Here is a 23,617-nt window from a genome sequence, read left to right as displayed (position 1 = left end):
AACCCATACAATTCAATCTCCCCTAATTCCCAAATATCTTGTAAAAGGTTAATAACAAATTTCCTTAGTACTCCATGATAGAAGATTCATTTTCTTTAGATTGGCCTGCAATGGTCCATGATAGCAGCTGAATATCGCAGGAGTTGTTGATCAGTCAATCTTTTGGAGCTTTACCAAGATCCGCAGGTATGGTATCCATAACAGGACCATCAGCAGCAAAAGGTAGGGAGGCATAAATTAACTCATGTGGTCTTGAGTTAATTAAGCCATGACATCTTTAATAAAAGACTCATATGTATCTATCTGGCTTTCAGTTATTGAATGACTTCCTCCAGTTGTATAGTAATAGCTGTACATATATTAGCTTCCTGTAATTCCTGTGCCAATGATTTAGAATACATAGGGACTTGTTGACCATAATACAGGCTTCTGTAGGATCTCAGATCCAAATCTAATGTTACTGGGTCCCTATCTAGCTGAGAAACAGGGATTTGTACATCAGATTATTAAAGATTAGATGGCAAATTCTTAGAAGGACCTGCAATACAATATCAGAAGCCCAGGCCTGTTAAAAAGTCTCTTTGGTAACTGGAAATATACTCAAGGAGCTATGGATATCAATTCTCAGTGACATTACAACTTTCTGTGAGTTATCACCTGCAGACCAAGAGATAATATGGACAACTGTATACAGTCCTCTTCACAAATAGATGAAGAAAAAACATCCATAGATGGGGCCCGAACATCCTGCCCTCATTGAGAGCTTCCAACAGCTTGTTTTGACTGTGACAGACTGTCCTTAGATAAATTTGACTGTGCAGCAGCCTTTTCTCCATTAACCCCTTTATGGTGCAAAGGGAAGATTAGATTGTCTCTAAAAACTCTTGTAGCAAGGATGTTTTTTCATGCTAAATAATGGTGCATTTGTAGCAATTTTGCTGGGGTCTCAGAATAATGAAAAGTAGAGATGTGCACGGAACCACAGAGCTGCGATCCGGCACTGGTGTGGGGGTCCCTTTAAAGGGCGGGGGAAAGGTGTACTTACCCTTCCCGCTGCTTTCCCCCCTCTGGCGCGCCCGTGCGCATACGACGTGCACACGTGCAAAAGGCTTCCTGAAGCCTTTTGCAGCCGAGAGGGGGAAGGGGCGGCAGGGAGGTATCCTGCCGCCCCAATTGCTAACTAAAAAAGGTGTGCTGGAGGGGGGAAAGTGGCGGGAGGGATAAGTACACCCTCCCCCACCCTTAAAGGGACCCTCACCCTAGGCTGTTCGAACCACGAACCGCCAATGCTCAGACCAGTCCGGAGGCCTGTAGAATGGCCTCTGGACCGGTCCGTGCACATCACTAACATGTTTTTAGGACTTGGCATAACATAACATGTTTTTAGGACTTGTGTCTTTAGAAAGCCAAAAAAGAGATTGTTATCCAACTTGTGAAATACCACATCCAAAAATTTGCCTCAAGGTCAGCAGGACCCTTCTACAGTTTTTCAAATGGTTGAAATTTAGTCTGTCCCCAGTACACAGAGCTATTTGCTTATTCTGTAAACTCTGGGAATTTTTCAAACAGGTCCAAGGAGGAACATTTTTTCAAGGGCTGTGTAAACTTAGGAGACATGAGGCTTGCCAGCTTATTGGCTCCACCACACTTCTTAGTCCATTGTATATTTAAATCTTCCACCAGGTCACTAATTGCTTTTTTCAGTCTCTCCAATTATCATCTTTCTTTTGAAGTTTTTTTTAATAAAGTGAGCAGAGTCTGTGCTGTTTTAATTGTTTGCCTTGGTAAAAAAAAAAAAAAAAGCAAAGTTACTTGCATTTGATGACTTCTCTTTGTTACATGTAGAATCTCGAAGTGTCTCTTTTAAATCCAAGGGGGATATGTCTTCTTCCCCAGAAATAAAAGAAGATGCAATATCCAGCACAGTGAATCTGTTGCTTGTTGGAAAAGTCATTTCAATGCTCGCAAGATCTTTTCCCTGAAGGAATTGGTCCAATTTTAGCTGCTTCCCTGTCTTAACCCCCGTTGTCTGAACCAGCAAAGCTCACTGCTGTTTCTTCAAGCCCATACTCTCCAAGATAGTTTCCTAAGCTTTTAGGATAAATAGTTCAGTTTCTTCAGCTAAAACAAGTTAATTAAAAGAATCCCCAAGTCAACAATATTAAAAATCCCAAATAGTTGAAGTTCCAAGGAAGAACAGGCGATAAAAAATTGCAGGTATCTCTGCCTAAGCTGTTACATCACCGCCATCTTCCTCACTACTCCTTTGTATCATTTAATGACCTAATTCACCAAAGAATAAGAAGCCAGCAGGAGTTTGTTTTGTTATTTATTTATAGCAGAGTTTGGCAACTTTCATTTAGTGGCATGCCAACTCCTGAAGATACACCTATAGCTGTCAGCCACACTCCCACTTGTTGGCCATGCCCAACAGGGGTGGGGCCAGTCTGCCTCCTTCTGCATGCTTCCTCAGCCTCTTGCAGCTGTGTTGTAGCCAGTTGCTAGTGGGAAGCTTGTTTTTCAAGAAAGCAAGCCTCCAAGCTAGTGAACCAGCTCCAAGCCATCCAGGAGATGCCAAGGAGGAAGCACACAAGAAGGCAGTGGAGTGTCCCCCCTCACAGTGATGCCTGTCTCCTTCCCATGTGCTTCTTCCTCAGCTTCTCTCTGCAGCAGCCAGTTGGAGTGTCACAGAGAATCGCCTCCTGCCACAATTTCGGATGTAAAAGGATGTCACGAGTCCGGCTGGGTTGGGCAATCACAGGACTAACCCTCCACCATCCTACACACCTGTAAATCCTTAGTACTGTCTGTGAAACCCAACATCTTGCAATAAAAAGCAAGGGCCACCAGGTGACCAGCAATCATGTTGGCCAAATGTCCCGTAGACTGCAATTGTACTAAATACTTCATCAAATGATCAGGTGGTGCTGGCCACACATCAACAAAACCCACTGAAATGCCCTGACCTTCTTATCCTAAGGCACTCTGATACTTGGGACCAGCAATGCCCACATTGCCCTGTGCACACCTATGCTCTAAGGTTCCAAAGCCAAAGCAGCAGCCTGTCTGGTTCTAGTCTTGCACCTGCGGCTAGCAGACAAAAATGCTCCTCCTCTAAATGAGAGGGTGCATCTGCAGTACCATTCTGCAACTCCGGAACATGCCTGGCAAACAATATATTATTCTGCAAGCATTGTAACATAAATGCAGGGACAAGAACCATGACCCTCTGTGATTTAGAAGTTTGGGTGTTGATATTAGCCTGGTTATCACACCAAAAGTGAACCATGGAATTTGCAGAAAATCCCACTCAAATGTGTACTGCTACTACAATAGGGAAAAATTCTAGGGATATGCACGAATCATTTTTTAAATTCAATTTGTACCCAATCTGAATCACCCTCGATTTGTTTTGGGACCAAATCTGCCCCCCGCAATTCACCCCAGATTCAATTAGTACCCAAATTTTCCAAATCTGAATCTGAATCAATTGGGGGCAAAAAAGGGGTTCCGGGGTCAAAAGAGTGGGGTGGGTGGTAGTGCCCAATGGGTGGAATCTGCCACCTAAAGATCAAGGAAATTTGGCAAAGGGGTGATTTTTTAAAAAAATGAAGTTGGTGTGTCTTTAAGTTTTTTTCCCATAGGGAAAAATAGGGATATCATCAGCCTTAGTTATAACTCCCCGGGGGGGGCGGGACCAGGGTTGTCCAGAGTGGGTTGTGGTGGGTGGTAGTACCCAATGGGTGCAAGGAAGTTACCACCTAGATTTCAAGGAAATTGGGCAAAGGGGTGTTTTTTTAATTTTTGTTTTTGAAGTTGGCATGTCTTTGTGGCAGATTCAGGACAGAAAAGGGTTTCTGGGGGTGGGTCAGGTGGTAGTGCCCCAATAGGTGCCTGTTACCACCCAGATTGCAAAGAAATTGCTGAAAGGAGTGATATTTAAGCATTTTTTGAAGTTGGTGTATCTTTAAGCTGTCCCCCCATAGGGAATAATGGGGAATTTCAGCAGCCCCATAACTCCACTGGGGGGCACCAGGGTGGCCAAGAGTGAGTTGTGGTGTAGTGCACATAGGGTGCCAACCACCCCCAAAACCACAAGCCCATGGGGCATTGGGTTTTGTTGTTTTCAGTGTCTGGGTTGTCCTGAGAGTAGATTCTCTGGTAGGAAATGAGAGTGGATTCTTTCTAAGTTCATTCATCATTTTGCATCAAAAAAGATTATGAATGTACAAAGATGAGCAGTAATAGTGGATTCTTGATCACCCCTTTGCCCAGTTTCTCTGAAATCTGGGTGGTAGCTTCCTTGCACCCATTGGGCACTACCACCACAACAATCTGCTCTGGGCCACCCTGGTGCCCCTCACATGTAGTTATAAGGCTGCTGATATTTCCATTATTCCTATGGGGAAAGGCTTAAAAACGCACCAACTTCAAAAATTCTTTAAAAATCACCTATTTGCCCAATTTATTTGAAATTTGGGTGGTAGCTTCCACCCATTGGGTACTACCACCCAACCCACATTGACCACACAATGGAGGTCTGAATCTCTGAATTTTTGGGGTCTGAATCTGGGGTGATTTGTTTTGTAGCCGAATCTGGGCAATTGAGCACAGGGGTGATTTGTTGTCTACAAATCACACAAATCATCTAGATTTGGGTACAAATCATTTTGTACCTGAATCAATTTGCACATCTCTAAGAAGTTCCAAGAAGACATGGTCCCCAGTCAGAATCCACTCCACCCAATCAACAAGCCAAGCTGCTGCACACCAGTGACCCCTGAAGTAAACCCCAAAGCTGACACCTCCAGCTGCATCCGAGTGCAGCTGAAGTTCAGATTTGAGCAACTGCTCTGCATGCCAAAAGGACACCCCATTGAAGGCATCAAGAAAGGATGCCCAGATCATGAGATACGCCTTCACTTGTGCAGAGATCCAGAGTCTATGATGAGATTCCTTCAAACCAACAGTTGCATCACAAAGATGCTGTAAAAACGCCATGCCAGGGGCATCAACCTTGCAAGCAAAGTTCAGATGCCCAAGCAGAACCTGCAACTGCGGGAGGGTGGCCTTGTTGGCTGCAAGGTACCCCTGCAGCCTACCCTTCAGAGCTACCAGTTTATCAACAGGCAGCCTGGAACAACCTGCCACTGTATCCAACTCTGTACCCAGAAGGGTGAGCTTATTAACCAGCCCCCCGTCATCTTGTCCTATGCCAGAGGCACTCCCAAGTCCTGACACAAATCCATGAATGTGTGAAACAGATGGGCACAGTGGCCAGAACTGCCCAGGCACACACAAAAAATGTCATCCAGTAAATCGGCTGTAGTGCAAACTCCAGCACAATGCCTAACTGCCCACTTCAACATGGTTCTGAATGTTTCAAAGGCAGTGCATGATATAGAGCAGGCCCTGTCAATGCAGTACGATCCCCCAAAAGCAAAACCCCAAAGACAAAGAGTCCAGGGGGTGCATGGGTAAGAGCTGAAAGGCAGAGTCTATATTGTATTTTGCCATAAGGGTGGTGGGCCCACCACTGCACAAAATCCACACTGCCTGATCAAATTATGTATACCTTATGGAGCAAAGCTCCACTGGTATACCATCATTAACTGAAGAGCCCTTTGGGAAAGGCAGGTGATGAATCAACCTATACCCCCTAGGGGCCTTCTTGGGTAGGACAACCAAAGGTGAAACATGAAGAGTGGGCAACGATACGGACTCATAAGGCCCTAGCACTTGGCCTAATGACACTTCCTTCTGAATTTTCTGGAAGATGGCATCTTCTTCTCTTGCACTGACTGCAGATTACCAGCCTCAACATGAACATGAGGAAATTCACATGGAATGCTAAAGTCCTAACTAAAACTATGTAGGAGATACTCTGCAGAAGCCATGGAAGGATAATCCAAGAGCATATCATGCAGCACCTGCACTTTAATAGGGCCAGGTCTCTATTTCATAGGAGGGGGGTGGGATTTACCTTGCCTCTACCCCTCCTTTCCTGAATGGGGTCCCTGTTACCTCCTCAAAATCCATGTACCCTGGCACAATTGATGCTGCAGTGCTTGCCACCACAGAAACCACACTAGTGGTGAAAACTGCAAGGGGAGCATGTTAGTGCCCCCCACAATTAAATTCCCAACAGAACAGCTGGGATTGGACTAGCTGAGGGAAAGCCACAGAAGGGGAGATAACTGCAGGAGTTCTTCAAATAATGTGCCCGCTATTAGCCAGCTCGCCCTGCATGAGCTGGAAAGGGGCCATATTCTGGAGCCAGAACTCCTGGTGCTGCTGGTCCCACTGTAGATCAGGTTCCAGGGCTGCTCTCATGATAAAACACTGGTCATAATGCTGCTGTCAGGGATTCTCCAATGAGAATGGGGCTGTTCCCAGGGACCGGGAATGCTCCCAAAAACATACCTCCTCAGCATGGGTAATGCCAGCCCAGCCCAACAGGTGCAGATTCTGCTGGCTCCTTCATCTGAGGAGCACCCAACTGGCCCTGTCAAGAAATGTTGCTGGTGTCTATCTTATGTTTCCTTTTAGATCGTGAGCCCCTTGGGGTCTAGGATGCATTTTATTTGTTTGTTTATTTCTCAATGTAAACCACTTTGCACACTTTTGTTGAATACGATAGATAAATATTTGTCACTGTTATTGCTGTTGATCACAAGCCTGCTCTGGGAATTGCTGCCAACAGATCTACTTTAGAGTCACAGGATGTAACAGGATGCGTCTGCCCTGTCCACTTTTTAAATGCGGCTGACAGGGCTTGGAAGCAGGCGTCGAAATGACCATGCTGTTCCCGACCCAAACCACACATAGGGGCTATTCTGATGAGGGGGCTATTCTGACGAGTTGTCAGACCCACTGGGCTCGCAGCCGAGCCCGGTGGTTCTGGAGCAGCTAACCCGCTCCTGTAGCCCGCCCCTTAGCCCGGGTTTGCAGAGCGAGCGCTCCACAAACCTGGGCTATCTGCTCGTGAGTAGCTGCGGTGCGGCTCCGCACCGCAGCTACTCGTGAGTAGACCCCCGGCCTGGAGGCTTAAATGCAGCCTCCCAGCTTGGGGGTCTCCCCAGTATGCCCTGCGCACTCACACAGAGCATACTGGGGCTTCTGGGGGCCACGTGGCCCCCAAGCTCCCCAGCCCCTGCTGGCTCCGTCTCAGAGCTGGCAATCGTGTGGGCGGCCGACTTGGCCACCCAGGGCTCCCTCCCCGCTCTTCCCGCTCACTTCCCCAAACCGGGTCTCATGATCCGGTCCATCGTCAATCGACGAAGTTTCACTGCCTCATGCACCATTTGAGTGAGGCTGGGGCAAAGAAGCAGTGTCCCAGATGGGGCTGGGAGTGAGTGGCTGCAGTCCCACACAGTGTTCGCTCAAGGGGTTGTGGTGCCCCTTGGCCAAAATAGTCCCCCGCACCCTAGTATTTTTAAATGCATGTGCAAAACAAGTATACACCAAAGCCCTGCCCTCTGCATCTGATGTCACACACATGTGACAGGGCCAATGCTGGGGACAGGGCCCACCAGCCCCTCAGGACTTCCTAGTCAGTGCTTCATGGAATCACTGACTGCAAACTGCTATCTCTGCCTCCTGAGGAGGCGGGGAGGGAAAGCCAATCTTGGTGAATGATTCCATGAACAACTGACTGGGAAGAGCTATGGGGCTGGTGGGCCCCGTATCTGGTATTGCCCTGCCCACTATGTCAGATGCAGGGGCGGGGCCACTGCCCGAGAGAGGGTCCATTTGGACCCTGTCCCACTCCTCCTTAGTTAGTGTTTCATTGAAACACTGGCTGGGGAGAAGAGAGGGGTGCACTCCCCACCGGCAGACCTCCCGGCTGGGTGTGGAAGGGTGCATGGGGGCGCCCTGGCTGTGGGCATGCCATGGCTATTTTCGGCACCCATTAACCCTTGGTTCACTTGGCCATGGCCATTTTGGTACTGCCTTAAGCTGGCCCTGGTCACAAATGCACAACAATTGTGCCCCACAGGCATCATCACATGGAGCAAACAGATTGGGCCCTGGGTATTTAATAGAACATCTTATTTGTCATGAAGGAGAGCTCCACCTGCAGTTGCCACTGGCTCGTGTGGTGGCTACTTGGGGAAGGGCCTTCTCTGTTACTGTCCCAAGGCTTTGGAACATGCTCCCTGCTGAAAGAAGACCCTCCCCATCTCTGATAATTTTTAAGAAGTATTTAAAGACACATCTGTTTACCCAGGCTTTTAATTAAATGTTGTTTTAATAGTTTCAACATTGTTTTACAAAATTGTTTCAAAAACTTAAATAGTTGTAGAGGCTATTCACACAATCGTAGCCCAATTTCCTACAACCCTGTGAACCGCTGGGCTCGAGCGCTCCGCAAACCTGTTTTTTTGGGATCATGAATACACAAGAACAGCCCTGCTGGATCAGGCCCAAGGAGGCCCATCTACTCCAGCATCCTGTTTCACACAGTGGCCCACCAGATGCCGCTGGAAGCCACAGGCAGGAGTTGAGGGCATGCCCTCTTCCTTTCCTTCACCCACCCACCCAGTCGCCACTTGCAAGTCCACGAGTTCAAGCCTGCCCACAGGTGGGGACGTTTGTGCTCACAATATGGAGACTTCCTCCAGGAAGTAAACCATGGAGTTGTGTTGTCTTCTCTCTCTCTTTCTTTCTCTCTCTCTCTCTCTCTCTGTCCGGAAAAAAAAATCTACTCCAAAAGCACAGGTTTCATATTAACGAAGAAACTTTAGATTACCAACACAAGACATTCCTTCTCCCCAACACAACGTAAGTGAGGAATGGCATCAGGATGGTTCCTGATCAGTACAGAAGACAACAGTAGCCATGGCATGGCTCCACGCCACAACTACTCACGAGGAGACCCCCTACTGGGAGGCTTAAAAGCAGCTTCCTGGCTCGGGGGTCTCTCCAGTATGCCCTGCACGCTTGTGTAGGGCATACTGGAGCTTCCGGTGGGCGCGTGGCCCCCGAACCTCCCCAGCCCCCACTGGCTCTGTCACGGAGTGGGCAGTTGTGTGGGTGGCCAATCTGGCCACCAAGGCAGGGCTTCCCGATCATCTGCAGGGAGAGCGGGCTTAGCCCGCTCTCCCCGCAAAACCAGACAAAGTGGGTCTCACTGATCGTTAGACCTGCCTCGTAATGTTTTAACTTGTTATGTTATCATTTATATTGTTTTAACTAATGTTTTAACTCTTCTGTTGTAAACCTCCCAGAGATGCAAGGTTTGAGTGGTCTAAAAATATATTAAACAAACAAACACGGAGGAACGGGTCTCACGATCAGTGAGACCCGGTTCCTAGCGGTGAGCGGGAAGAGCAAGCTAAGCCTGCTCTCCCCGCTCATGAGTGGGCAGGGAGCCCTGGGCAGCCGGATCAGCCACCCACACGATGCCTGGCTCCAAGACGGAGCCGGTGGGATCTGGGGAACTCAGGGGCCGTGCGAGTGCGCAGGGCATACTAGGGAGACCCCCGAGCTGGGAGGCTGCTTTTAAGCCTCCCCGCCGGGGGTCTACTCACGGGTAGCTGCGGCTACTCACGAGCAGATAGCCCGGATTTGCGGAGTTCTCGCTCCACAAACCGGGGCTAAAGGGCGGGCTACAGGAGTGGGTTAGCCGCTCCAGAACCACCGGACTCAGCTGCGAGCCCGGTGGTTCTGACGATCACAAAAATCGGGCTAGGATTTTCCTAGCCAGATTTTTGTGATCGTAAGAATAGCCCCAGAGTCTTCCTGGCAGACCTTGTCAGGTGGGGAGATTCAGCTGAGATCAGGGTGTTTTTAAGGGATTTGGGGCCCAAATAATTTCCCACCCATTGGATCCTCACCTTTTGGGCTTTGACTGTCACAGAAGCTCTCCTGGACACAATCAAGGAAGCAGAAATGTATCCTTTACCTTGTTGAACTGCTAACAGCCAAACCAAAAGAGGAGATCAATGATCAGATTTTCCATCATTTTCATTTCATTTTAAAATAGCTCCAGGGAGCTCCAAATATGATGTATGCCATGGTGCTGGCATAGGGGTATTTAACCCTCCCCCCATATGCCATTTCCCCCAATCTAAACCAACCTCTCAAGCTGCTGTTATTATCTCCATAGGGGTAACAATAGAGGTACAATGTCTGTACCTGTATTTTTCTCCACAGGGCTAATAACAGCACTGAGGAGCAATTTAGACTGAAGAAACAGCATGGGAGGAAAGGGTTCAATACCATCTCTTGCAGTGCCAGTGCTCTGAATAAATTAAACCGAATGGAATTTCTCATTGATCTCAGGTATCATGTATGGCTTGGCTGTAAGCAAAGGAGGAATGGAGAAATCTCCAGGCACTTCTTGTTATCTTCATCTCCCATCATCATCATCACCATCATCATCATTAATTTGGTTTCAGTTTTTAGTCCAGTTTTATACTGCTCTGCTTTTTGTTTACTCTTACTTTATGATTTTTTTTAAAAAAGAAGAGTTATTGTGATCTATCATTTGTGTGATCAGCATTGCACTGGAGGGGCAAGAATAAAATATCTTAAGTGAACCAACAAATTATATCATTGTGAACATTTATACCCTGCTTTCCAAGTATTAAAATGATGCCCAAGGCAACTTAAAATCAAAGAATAACAAAAAAATTAAAACAAAATAAGACAGCAGTTAATGGAAGGAAACACTAATAAACAAATTAATTAATTACAGTTAAATTAAATCAATACATTTAAATAAACTAAATTAAAAGTTTGACATAAATGTATTAACTGAACACATTAATTAATACATGGTGCTTCAATAAAACCATGCAACCGCTGGAATAAAACACCAGCCATTATGCATGACTGAAGGTCTGTCAGGACAAAACGTTTCATCCCGAGTAGTGAAAAACCAGCATGGAGTGAGTGAGAGGAATTTGCCTAGAAGTTCCAGAACTTGGGTGTGTGACTATAGATAAGGAGCTCTCTCACATCGTCAGATATTGGGCAAATGCTTCTCTAGAATATCTGAATGTGCCCGAGATTGATATATGCTGGGTCTCTCAAATACATGAGTGAGGAGTGTGGATGTGCATTCAGCATGTCCTCTTGTTGCTGGTTAATTGCTTAACATCAAAGGACCCCTGGGAATGTAAGAACATGAGAATCTGCCTAATACGGAGTCAGACCATTGGTCCATCTAACTCAGTACTGACTACATTGACTGGCAGCAGCTCTTCAAGATTTCAGGCAGGAATCTTTCCCAGCTCTCCCTGGAGGTGCCAGGAACTGAACCTGGGACCTTCTGCTTGCAAAGCAGATACTCTTCCACTAAGCTACAACCCCAGCCCCAAAGGTGGCATACTGTACATGGATCTCCCATCCAGACACTGACCACACCAGGACCTACATAGCTTCATTAAGATCAATGATCTGACATGGTATAAGGCAGCTTCCTATGTCCCTATGTCCCTTCCAAACTTCTGCAGATGCTCCTAACATTGATGGAGCACTGACCATAATATTGGCCCCTGATTCTAAGGCATTTGGGGCTTCCCCACCACCACCCAGTGAAATAAACCATGGAAATCTAGATACACTTCACTTTGCTTCCCCTTAGAGAATGTGTGTGTTTGTGTATGTACACATACCATGTGTGATGCTGCTTGTGTACTTTAAGAAAATGCCTAAAATGATCCATTCCCTTTTCAAAGGCTTGAGAGGGGGGAGAGAAAAAAAGAAGAGGAACCTTACCTAAATTTTCTTCATTTCACAATTCTCCTTGATTTGAGGATGACATTAATTAACTTGGAAAGATGGTCTCTTTACCTACCTTTATTTTTGGCTTTACAACTGATCAAGGGAGAACAAAAGTTGGAGTTTATTTTGAAGTAAAAGAGGCCTTAGAGGTGTTATACAAAAGCTATCAAGATCGCTAATTAAAACCCTGGAGACCCCAGCAAAACTCTCCAATGTGCTCGCCTTTTCAGAACACACATCTTTGTTCCTACACTGATAGATTTAAAAATAGGTGACCATTTTATTTTAGAGTATAAAAACTGTTGCTCAGTATTCTACAGAGTATGCAAAGAAAATGCTGATGCAATGGCATTTTCCAAATGTAGCACCTGGAGTCAAGCTTTTAAAAATAGAACCTTCATGATTCAACTGTGAAAACACACAGTTGAGTTTTAAGGGGAATCCTTTTTGGAGCCATGTTGTTTGGGTAGCAAAAGATTTGCATGATCTTGCAAAATGGAGCAATGTACTGTAACACTTTCTGAAATATTTGATGACAAATACCCCAAACATTCTCTCCTATCCTTAGGAAATCGTATTGAAGTAAGAATTTCATTTCATCTTCTTTCCTTCCTTCTTTACATATTAATGGTGTTTATTTTTCCATAGGTACAACTGTATGGGTCTGCTGCCCTGTTCTGTGTTTCTGAAGGCATTAGAAGAGGCACTTCTTACTGAAGCTCAGTTCAGGGATGTCCTGCAGTCCCGGAGATATTAGGGCAGTTCACATGATCGACTTTAGGGTAGGAGAAGCCTCATATCCTAATTTGGGAGCTCTGCACACTCCCTATTTTTGACTGTGTGTCAGTTAAAAACTAGGTTGGAGGTGGGGAGCTTGATTGTCCTTAAAGGTATGCCCCCTGCCTTTGAACTACCCCCGCCCACACACACACACACCGCTGGTTCTTTGCACATCCCTATCTCCGAGGTTGCAGGCAGGATTCTCCCTCAGCCATTTCTTAGAGATGCCAGGGAGGGAGCTTTGAACCTTCTGCATGCAGACACTCTTCCCAGAGCAGCCCCATCCCCTAAGGGGAATTATCTTACAGTGCTCACATGTAGTATCCTACTCAAATGCAAACCAGGGTGGATTATGCTTAGCTAAGGGGACATTGCATGGTTGCTACCACAAGACCAGCTCTCCTCCATGGCATAGGACATTTTTCTTCCTCCTTTGTTCTGAATCTGGAGATAGAATCTGGGTAAGGCATGCAACATTCAGCTCTCTCAGATTTGGGAATTTGGGGCAGGAGGTAGGTCATTCCTCCCTATTTTTATTTTATTTTTTATTTTTTTGCAAATAGCAAATACTCTATCTTATTCTGCTCTTCCTTCTTAGATTTCTGGAATGTCCCCATGCGGACATCCAACTTTAACAATATTATGTTTTTTGTATGACCCCTAGAAGTTACTGTATTCACACATGGCTTCATGCTGCAGGGTAAATGTTGAGCGAAGCCACTTCGAATCACACTCACGGCATTGAGGGAAGCAGCCCCTCCCCTCTGCTCTCAGGTTTTGTTTTGATGCCAGTACACATGGTGTGCCTCCATGTTTTCCTTCTAGCCAATGGGGGAGGGGAGATTGAGATTAGTAAAGAGCTATATCTGCATTTCTAAAGACAGTATCCCTCTTATCATGCTAATGATTCTATGTCAGTGCCTCTCCCTATTTGCTCTGGTGTTTTCAGAAAAAGTAGCTTAAAACCAGCATTTTAAAAACCCGGAAATACACTGAGATAAGCTAGAATTCTCAAGAAAAAGTCCGATTTGTGTGTGGAGTGGGTCCAAGGATCTCGAAAGGACTTCGGGGTACGTTTGGCTGGAGTGTGAATGCACACACTCTATCCAAAGGAGGTTTGGGGATAGAAGCCCTGTCTGTAAAGCCTCCTGCTAACTGAGCAAAGGGGCACCTTTTCAAAGTGGTGATTCTCTTAAATTCAGACGGGGGAGAGCAAGTGGCCCTATCCAACCCCAACGCAGCATCCCTCCAGTGACTGTTGCAGGTATCTGCCTTATGTTTCTTTTTTCTGTGAGCCCTTTGGGAACAAGGAGCCAATTTTATTTGTTTATTTCTATCTATGTAAACTGCTTTGGGAACTTTTGTTCAAAAGCAGGGTATACTTATTTATAGTACTTGTTCCTGGAAAGAAGAGCACAGTAGGCAAGGCTTGGACAGCATATCCATGATTCTTTAATTTCTGGGCCAAACTACGTATTACATTAAGACCATCATTAAGAGCTAGCAAATCTGGAAGTGCACAAGAAGAGTTTCCTTTTGATTAATAATTGTTTCAAGAGGCCTCATCCGGTTTGGAGCCATGGTTAGCTGTGTGTGTGTGTGTGTGTGTGTGTGTGTGTGTGTGTGTGGTGTCAGCACTTCAGGGAAGACTTTCAGTGAAAAGATAGCACAGGGGAAAGTGTTAACCCTTCCTCGTGTCATATCCGGTCCTCCTATGGTTGCTATTTATCCAAAAGCGGGAGGTACTTGCTTTGATTTCCAGTATTAAGCCCATCCTTTTCAGTATCTGTAGTTGACTGTTTCTTATAGCTTTTCTCTCCTTTCTCCTTCCTCTCTTCCTTTCATTTACCCTTTTGCTTTTTTTCCTAACAAGGGAGTTCTGGGACAAATGTCTGAAAAATAAAGTAGAAAAGAACTGCAGTTACACAATAGGGAGCGATCCAACCAAAAGCCATGAAGGAAAGTAAAAGAGTGTTGATGGAACACTTTGAAATTGAATTCCATACAGTCAGAAGATCTAGCAGAGAGAGCAGCTCTGAATCTTGACTGGGCTTTCAGAAACGCTGTAGAGCAGCATTTGCTGTTAATCTCAGTTAACCTCGGCTGCCTTTGAAAACTAGGTTACCAGTTCAGGCGACGAAACTTGACCCAGAAGCTTTAATGGAGCTACCTGTTTGGGACTTGGGCCAAGTTTCTGGTTTTGCATTTGTCTGACATTTAAGGACATAAGACCATTTCTGCTATGCTATAAGTGATAGCCAGAATGGCATCTCATTAAAAACTAGGAAGAATTTAATCATATTTTTTTACTGTGACAGTTTCTGGGAGCTTGAAAATGAGCCACCAAGTAGCTATCAGCACAGAATTGTCTCGTAAAGGGAAGATGGAGATGAAAATACCAAGCTACTTTATCTTCTATTGTTTCTGATGACAAAACACAAGCATCATTAATCTTATACCATGAGCAAAAGTCAAGTGTTGTTTTTCAGGGAAGATCTAATTATATTTTTAGGTCAGTTTCTGGCTTGACATTAAAAAATCTTATTAGCTGCTTTCGGAAATGTCTGTAATGAATAGAAAACTGAGTTTGGCCATTTTCTTACATTAATAAATCCTAAATTATGCATTAAAGGGGACATTACTACAATCAAGAACATGGCCCTCAAGTGTCAATTGGCAAAGTCCTGTCCACTCATCAAATGACAAGCAACTGACACAAAATGAAAAGTGAATCCAATTGCTGGATGTCATGGAGGGCAATGGGGTGGGGTGGCCCACATGCAAAATTGTCACGGTGGTGTGAAGCTTAAAACCAAGACCAGGAAGGTAAGACAACCTGTTGAGGATCAGGGAATGAACCAGGAGTCAGAAGACACACCAGAGGCCATGCTGAGCAGACAGTCAGCAGACAGGGAGTAAACCAGTAGCCAGAAGCCAGGAACAAGCCAGAGATCAAAGAAGCCAAAAGACAGATGAAGGAGTGACCAAGAGTAAGCACACCAGGAACAAGGAGATCTTGATAAAGAGCCAGCATAGCGTAGTGGTTAGAGTGTTGGGCTAGGACTGGGAAGACCTGAGTTTGAATCCCCATTCAACCACGAAACTCACTGAGGTCATTCACACAATCGAAAACTGTGTTCTACCCGGGTTTGGGAACTGTGTGTACTCCCAGTTTTTGATTGTGTGGAAGCAAGGTTAGAGGAAAACCTGGGTAGAAGTGATTGTGTGGAAGCAAGGTTAGAGGAAAACCTGGGTAGAAGTGATTGTGTGGAAGCGAGGTAGGAGAAAAAGCTACCCAGTTTTTCCTCTAACCTTGCTTCCACACAATCAAAAATTGGGAGTACACACAGTTCCCAAACCCAGGTAGAACACAGTTTTCGATTGTGTGAATGACCTCACTGGATGACTCTGGGCCAGTCATGTATCTCTCAGCCTACCCTAACTCACAGGGTTGTGTTAAGGATAAACATAACCATGTACACCGTTCTGAGCTCACAGAGGGAAAAGCAGGATATAAATGTAAAAATAAAGAAATAAACTAAATAAAAATCATGAGGTCCAGCCTGCTTCAGGCAAGAAGCTAATTATACTCTTTCTGCTGCAGGGGGAGTCAGTGGTTGATCCCATGGTTTGGGGCTTGCCTAGGATCAAGGGGTGGAGCTATATTTGGGCAGACAGGTTCGAAGAACCTGAGCCGCCTGGCTCACCCCTTGTCCCTCTTCCAAGCTCAAGCTGGCCTCATTCCCAGTCGGCATCCCAGAGAACAAAGGAACTACCCAGACAACAATGAAGCTGGCTGGGAAATGAAGAGGGACATGCTGGTCCTTGCAGGTGCTGATTATGCCCTCTGCATGTAATGTCACATGCAGAGGGCATGGCCAGCACCCAGAGGAGCCAACACAGCCCCCCTATGTTCATATCCCAGCTGACAATGAAGTTTGCTGGGTAATGAGCTCTGGAGGGTCATGCTGGCCCTTGCAGGTGCTGGCCACATCCCCGGTGTGTGATGTCACATCCGAGGAGCATGTCTGGTGCATGTGAGGGGCTGTCAGAGAGAGGGATGCACCTGATCCCACTCTCCCTTAGCTATGTGACTTCCCAGGGCCTAACAGCTTAAAAACCTACTGCAGCAGGCCTGTAGCCAGTCTAAAGGTTCAGGGGGGTGAACCAAACAAATTAGGAGGGATGAACAGCTTGCTGCCTGGAGCCTTATACTTGTCTGTAAAAATTTGTGGGGGAGGCTAAGAAAAATGGTTAGGTGTGGGCCTAAACTAGTCCCCCCCGACTGCAGTTCTCTACTGCATTACGCTGCCACAAGGCACAGCAACTCGTAGAGCCTCAGACCAGGTAGAATGGTCTACACAACATTATGCAGGCAAAACCCTCAGTGAAGCAGCGAGAAAAGTATTTCTACTTGGTTTTCTACCTGACTTCCTGGAATTTTACATTATTCTGTCCAACTGATTTTGTGAAAGGTGTCACCAGGAGTTGAAAACGACTCAACGGCACCCTTTAATTTAGTTGGACATACGCCCTTTTCAGATGTTTGCTGCATGTAGGTGAGGCCAGCATCACTCCAGCAAGCTGGGCTCCTGGCCTATGTCCAATCATTTCAATGTTTAGAGCAGCAATGGGAGGTACAAAAATATGGCTGTACATGCATAGGGATCTCCCCATGAGACTGGAAACCCACAAAATACAGGTTCTAAGGCTGAACTCTGCAATGGGATCCCCATGTATGCAGAAGAAAGTAATTCTTGGGAAAGGTATGCGACTTTTACAGATCAGGGAGGATAGTTGTCAGGCATAGTGATAGCGGGTAGGGTCCATCACAGTCTACTCATCCTCAGATATACTTGTTATCATCACATGGAGGACATTACATGTGATCTGGGTGGCAATTGCTACACTTTTCACAAGCAATCTCTTGCATATGGGAACCATTCTTATGGATCACATGAAGACATCTCCAGTTATGAAAAGATGTCTCCATGTTATACCTTTTATACTGATCTTACTTGTCCCTCCATTCAGTCTTTGTTAAAATGCTACATCTTACTGTTTTAAAATATTTTAAAAACATATATTCCAAAGGAATATATGTGAATGTGAAGAATACATATGGGGATATGCATATTCCCATGGTGAAGAACACACTCTCTTTCCAAAGCTGTAAGATTGCAAAAGAATACACTTTGCAAGGAAAGAATGCACTTGAAACCTTGGCTGCATTCACATGTAGTGCGGAATCGCCGGTCCAATAGACCCGCAGTTCTGCTCCCCCTCGCCCCACTCTCCTATCCAAATTCAGACATCATGGAGAGTGATCTCCCTGCAGTCAGCAAGACTGCAGAGGGAAGGGGGAATTGGCTGTGCGAGCTTCCTTCTGACATGAAGGACAGCCCGCACAGCCAATTATGGCCGGACGAAGGGAGGAGCTTCCTCCCTCAACTCTGGCTACAGCTAACATAGCCTGTGGTTCCTAATCCGGACAGCATGCTGGCTGCACGGAACCTCAGGTTGGGGAGATAAAACTCACTGCAACCCGAGGGTTCAAACTTGAGTTACAAAATTGAAACTGAGGGCATGTCACCATGTGGAACCTGAGTTGCAAGCATTCAGACGACACAATGAGGAAAAATCTGTCCTCTAAATTTCCGGTTCCACATTATGTGTGAATATGACCTATGTGTTATTGAGTAATGTATTAGCGGGTACATGGGATAATATGAGGAAGGTGTGGAAAGTAGAGAGAGGCAAGAGTTAGGTATGGTGCCAACATTTGGCGGGGGGGGGGGGATGTCATTTGAAATGCATTTCCAGGGTTCTCCCAAGGTGAAACATCCAAGAATTTTCAAGGGAAGCCATATAAGTGAAATTTCTCAGTGGGGTTCTGCACATCCCTGGGAGGCAGGATGTGGGGAAGGGAATTGGCTCTGACATTAGGACTGGGGGAGGGGATTTTGGGCTCTGGATTTCAGATGAGACACAAAATAGATCCTTGTGGGAGAATAGGTCTCTCAAGATGTGCCCCAGAGGCTGTTCAGCCTTGGAGCAGTATTTTGTCTCCCCTTGAATTCTGCCTGATTTTTAAATGGGGAAAGTGGACAGCCAATGGTAAGCCACAACTGAAGCTTTTGCAGAATTTTTTAGGACCCTCCCCTCAGATTGCCAAAATCCTCTCTCAGTTTTTGGTGCATGCAATTGAGGCTGCAAAAAATGGGAGCGTCTGTTTGTCTCACCCCTAATAATTAACATTCTTCTATATGCTGCCTGACACACTGCACAACATTTGATGCACATTTTGATTAAAGATGCATGCAGGTGTACAGGAGCGCTTTGGTAAAGGTACACAAAATTGCAGAGTAGCATGATGGATGACCCATGGAAATAATGGCTGTCCATCATGCAACTGCGTTTGCATAGTTTTTGCATGTGTGTGTGCTTCGTTAAAGCAGGGTCCTAAGCAGGGTTCACCCTGGTTGCATTTGAATGGGAGACCACATGTGACCACTGTAAGATATTCCCCGCAGGGGATGGAGCTGCTCTGGGAAGAGCAGAAGGTTCCAAGTTCCCTCCCTGGCTTCTCTGAGATAGGGCAGAGAGAGATTCCTGCCTGCAACCTTGGAGAAGCCACTGCCAGTCTGTGAAGACAATACTGAACTAGATAGACCAATGGTCTGACTCAGTATATGGCAGCTTCCTATGTTCCTATGTTCTAATGTTGTGCAGTATGTCAGCCATTCTGAAATATGGTGCCAAATAGATGATACCACACTGGGAATAAACCTGTGATACACAAGGACATTGGTAGGTAATGTTAAAAAATAAAATGCAGATGGTAGTGAATTATCTGGAATATCATAATAAAAGAAATTATCTGAGCCCTTTCCCCTATTATTGCCACAATCAAGGGTGACACAGATCTTTTTTGTGCTCTCAAACAAAATTCATTAACTTGTAAGCTTCTAAGAGTTTCTGAGGTGAAAATCTGGCAGTCTTGAAGAAGCTGTTAAACTGAGATTACTGTTAAGCTGTGCTTCAAACTGTGAGAAATCATAGGAGGTAATCAAAACAAAGCCCTCAGGTGGGAAAGTGAGTCTTGCTGTTGATGGATGGATAGATGGACAAATAATTATATAGAAGCAATAAAAAAATGTCAGCATATAGCAAACATGAGAAACACACAGGCACTATTAGCAGGATATGCATTGCCAAATTAATCAGGATCAAGTGGTTCCAATCCACATCCTATCAACTCCATGGACTAATTTATTTTTACATTTATATTCCACTCCTCCTCCAAGAAACCCAGAGTGGTGTACATGGCTATATTTATCCCCACAGCAACACTGTGAGGTAGATTAGGCTGGGAGATAAGTGACTTACCTAGAAGCCCTATTCAGGCGTTCAAAGCTAATGCCAGTGAACACAGTTACAAGGCTGAAAGGGGGTTAAAAGTTCTGCCCCCAGCCCATCACTCACTCTTTCTCCCTACTCTTCATCCTTCATCATGCTGTAAGCATGTCTGCCTCCATTACCATGATCAGGAAGCTGGGGTGCCCCAGTTTCCCAGTCATGGAATCAATGGCCGTCACGCTTACAGTGTTAGTCTCTTCAAATGAACACTGCCCTAAGCATGAACAGTCAGGTGGGAGAGTGAGTGACAGGCTGGGCAGGGCCATCCTTCGAAAGCCCTGGCAGGGGGCAGGGCCCGGGGCAAATCAGCCAGTGCGGGGCTCCCTTCCAATTAATTCTAATGGGGGTTAAAGGAGCGGGTCCCAGGGCGGTCACCCTGCTTGCCAGGCCCTAAGGACAGCCCTGAGGCTGGGTGTGTGACTTCTGACCCCCTTTCAGCCTTGTAAGCATGTTCACTAGCATCCTCTCTGAATGCCTGAACAGGGCTACAGCCAGCCAGCAAGTTTCATGGCTGAATGGGGATTTTAACTCAGGTCTCCCCAGTCCTAGTCCAACACTAACCACTACATCATTCTGGCTCTCTTTACTTGACAATGCAAATTAAACTCATTAAACTTATCCAATGCAGGGGGAATATGCCATTTGTGGTTGGCCATCCCCTATGACCATCTCCTTGTATCGCACACCTGTGCTATGGGTGTGCACAAACCGTTTGATCCCAAACTGGTTCAACTCGAACCGGGCTGGTTTGGCGGCTCAATTGCAAACCGAAATGGAGGCAGTTCAGTCCACCAACATGGTAGTAATAGGGCAAGGGGAGACAGTTGTCTGGGGGCCCACTGCCTTGGGGGGCCCCCAGAGGCAAGTCACATGACTCTCCCCCGCCACGCACCCGCCCAGGCTTCCTTCAGTTGCATTCGTCTGCCAAAATTGATGTGAGTGTTAAGACCTGAAGCTACCAGAAGAGCATGTTTTTCTCTAGTACCATTAAACGACTTGCATCGTCCACAATTTACAAAACCTTTAAAAAAATAATTTAGGATGATGTTTTTTGTGACACATAGGTTGGAGAGAGAGATATATATATATATATACATATATATATATATATATATATATATATATATATATATATATATATATATATATATATAAATATATAAATTTTACTATGCTTTTTGTTACCACTATTCAGCCTCATTTAAGATTTCTTTACTTCATGAGCTGCGCTTCAGTGAGGGGGGGCCCATGGCAAAATCTTGTCTCTGGGCCCACTCCAATCTTGCTACGCCCCTGTCCACGAATGAATCAAACCAAGCCCAGTTTGGGTAAACCGGTTCTGAATCAAAAGGGAGGGGGTGCGAAAGGGGAGTGTGGTGAGAGAAGTAGTTTAATGTTCTTACTGGCCAGCTGTGGCTGCCAGTGCTGATGCTCCCCTCCCCCACCCTGGTGCAGCCCAAGTGCACAGTGATCCTTTTCAGCAAGTTTCCTATGCCGGCGGTGGTACAGTTCTGGAGGATTCAAACCGAAACATGATTTTTGGTTCATGCACACCCCTAACCCCATCAGATCTGATTGGATCAGGCTTTATCAGCCACTTCCCCCCCTGGACACAATTCAATGAAAAAATGTTTGATAGGGCATATGTAAAATTGGTTTCAGTTATTGGATTGATTCAATATGCAGTCCTGTCAATTAATATTTTACCTTTGCAATATAGCTGCCAGCAGAAACCTGTTCCTTGGTCATGAGCTTGCATGTCAAACTGGTAATCTCTGTTCAACTTTGACGAACCAGTTCAGATTCCACACAGGTGTTGGCAGTGGTAACTAAAGTTGTATTTAACATGGTTATATACAGCTCCTTTACAGGACTCTAAATACAGGCCTGCACCAGGGTTTTTTGTAGTCCAGGTGAAGAGAGAGAAGAGAGAGTCTATAGTCTAAAGGGGACAATGAATAGTTTGTTCACTGTGTTAGAATACAAAGTGTTAGTGATGGTGGAATAATCATAACACCCACACATTAGATGTAATGTGGGAGCCAATCACAGATGATCAGCTTTTCAGTGGCAGCCATTCTGCTAAGAGTTATATATAACTTGAATGAGAAGGGGGGTAGTAATGTTGCCATCTCTTTTTCTCACTCTTGCTCTTCTGCCTTTAGCAACAGGCTCTCACACAAAGATTTACCAAGCAAAACTCTTCTTGGCATAGAGATAATTATTGGGGAGAGCTGCACCATGTTAGTATTGTGTGTCAGTGGATTGCTAAAGGAACAGGAGCATGCACAGAGAAGGAGAGAAAGCAAAGACAAATGGTTAAAAAATGAGGTAAAATAAAATTGGTCATAAAATAAATGAGGCAAAGCAAATAAATATTTATTTAGGTAAACAAATAAGTTGAGGTCAAATAAATTGAGGTCAAATAAAATAAAGATGAGGTAAAATAAATTTAAAAATGAGGTAAAATGACAATGAAGTAAAATCAATGAGGTAAAATGAATTTAGGCACCTGCAGGGACCTAAATGATGACTCTGTCCCCAATAACAAATCAGCTCCTGCATCCGTTCACTGCACTGGACGAAGCTTCTAGATGCGCAATTTTCTTTTTGAGTCTCATTATGCAAGTACTCTGCATATGACAAATGATACCCCTGTTTTCTAAATATTTCATCATTCAGATCCTTTGTTCATCCCACACACCTTTCAGATCAATGAAGCTGTACTTTATGTGTTAAATGGAAAAGCATCCATTCAGAAAGATATAATTTGTGTCTATATCCATTTTCTTTCTTTTTTGTCCTTCACACTTTGCCTTTACTGTACATATATTGTAAGGTTGCCAAATTTGCATTTAAAAGATGTTGATACAAATAGAAAGGAATGAGGTGGTGTCTGTGAGAAATGGAGGACAGAGCATCCCACTCCTGGATTCCAGTGGTTTAAGGATAGGGATGTTTTCAAAATTCCAAGAATCTCCTCATGTGAATTTCTTCCCAGATTTTGGAGTCCAAACTACCTGATCTTGTTTTCAAAGTGGAACAATGCATTATTTCCAGCAGATATAAGAACATAAGAGTACAAATACAAATAAGATGAATTTTATATACAGCTTTTCAACAGAAGTTCCCAAAGCGGTTTACATAAACTAACCAACAAACAGACAAATTGGCTTCCTGTCCTCAAAAGGGCTCACAATCTTAAAAAGAAACATAAGATAGACACCAGCAACTTGGGATGTGCAAAAAACCAGTTTTCCCAGTTCATCAGTTTGCCCAGCCCAGTTCTGGGCATGTTTAGTTTTGGGGAACTGAACCCCCTTCCCCCCACCCATGGCCCAGCTCAAATTCAAGCCAGTTGGGGGGTTCTAAACTTTTTTTTTTTTTTTAAAATTTATTCACCGCCATGGTGCCGCAGGGGTGGCAACCTCAGGGAGTGCAAGGGCTGTTTCGGCCCATTTTTTGGCCATTCTGGCCTTTTTCCTGGTGGCGGAAGCCATTTTGGAGGCTGCTGTGCATGGTCTTTGGCCATTTGCATGGCTGGGTCATGACCCAGGTCATGCCAATGGCCAGGGAGCATGCACAGCACCCTCCAAAACGGCCACTGCCACCAGGAAAAGGGCCAGAACCACCCAAAAACAGGACAAGGGGCCTTGCAGGACTGTGGGAGGTAGGCCAGCAGGGG

At 45.3% G+C, this 23,617-nt stretch overlaps 1 long non-coding RNA gene across 1 annotated transcript in view; it reads right to left on the bottom strand.

Moving 5' to 3' along the window:
• Positions 1–14,276: 14,276 nt before the first annotated feature.
• Positions 14,277–23,617, bottom strand: part of LOC128351345 (uncharacterized) — a 191,212-nt gene continuing 181,871 nt past the window's right edge. Inside the window, exon 3 of the long non-coding RNA XR_008319724.1 lies at positions 14,277–14,405. This is a non-coding gene — a long non-coding RNA (uncharacterized LOC128351345). The remainder of the gene's footprint in view (positions 14,406–23,617) is intronic.

The sequence above is a fragment of the Hemicordylus capensis genome, chromosome 3 (assembly GCF_027244095.1).
Source record: "Hemicordylus capensis ecotype Gifberg chromosome 3, rHemCap1.1.pri, whole genome shotgun sequence".
Taxonomy (NCBI): Eukaryota; Metazoa; Chordata; class Lepidosauria; order Squamata; family Cordylidae; genus Hemicordylus; species Hemicordylus capensis.
This window is presented reverse-complemented; position numbering and strand designations above follow the sequence as displayed.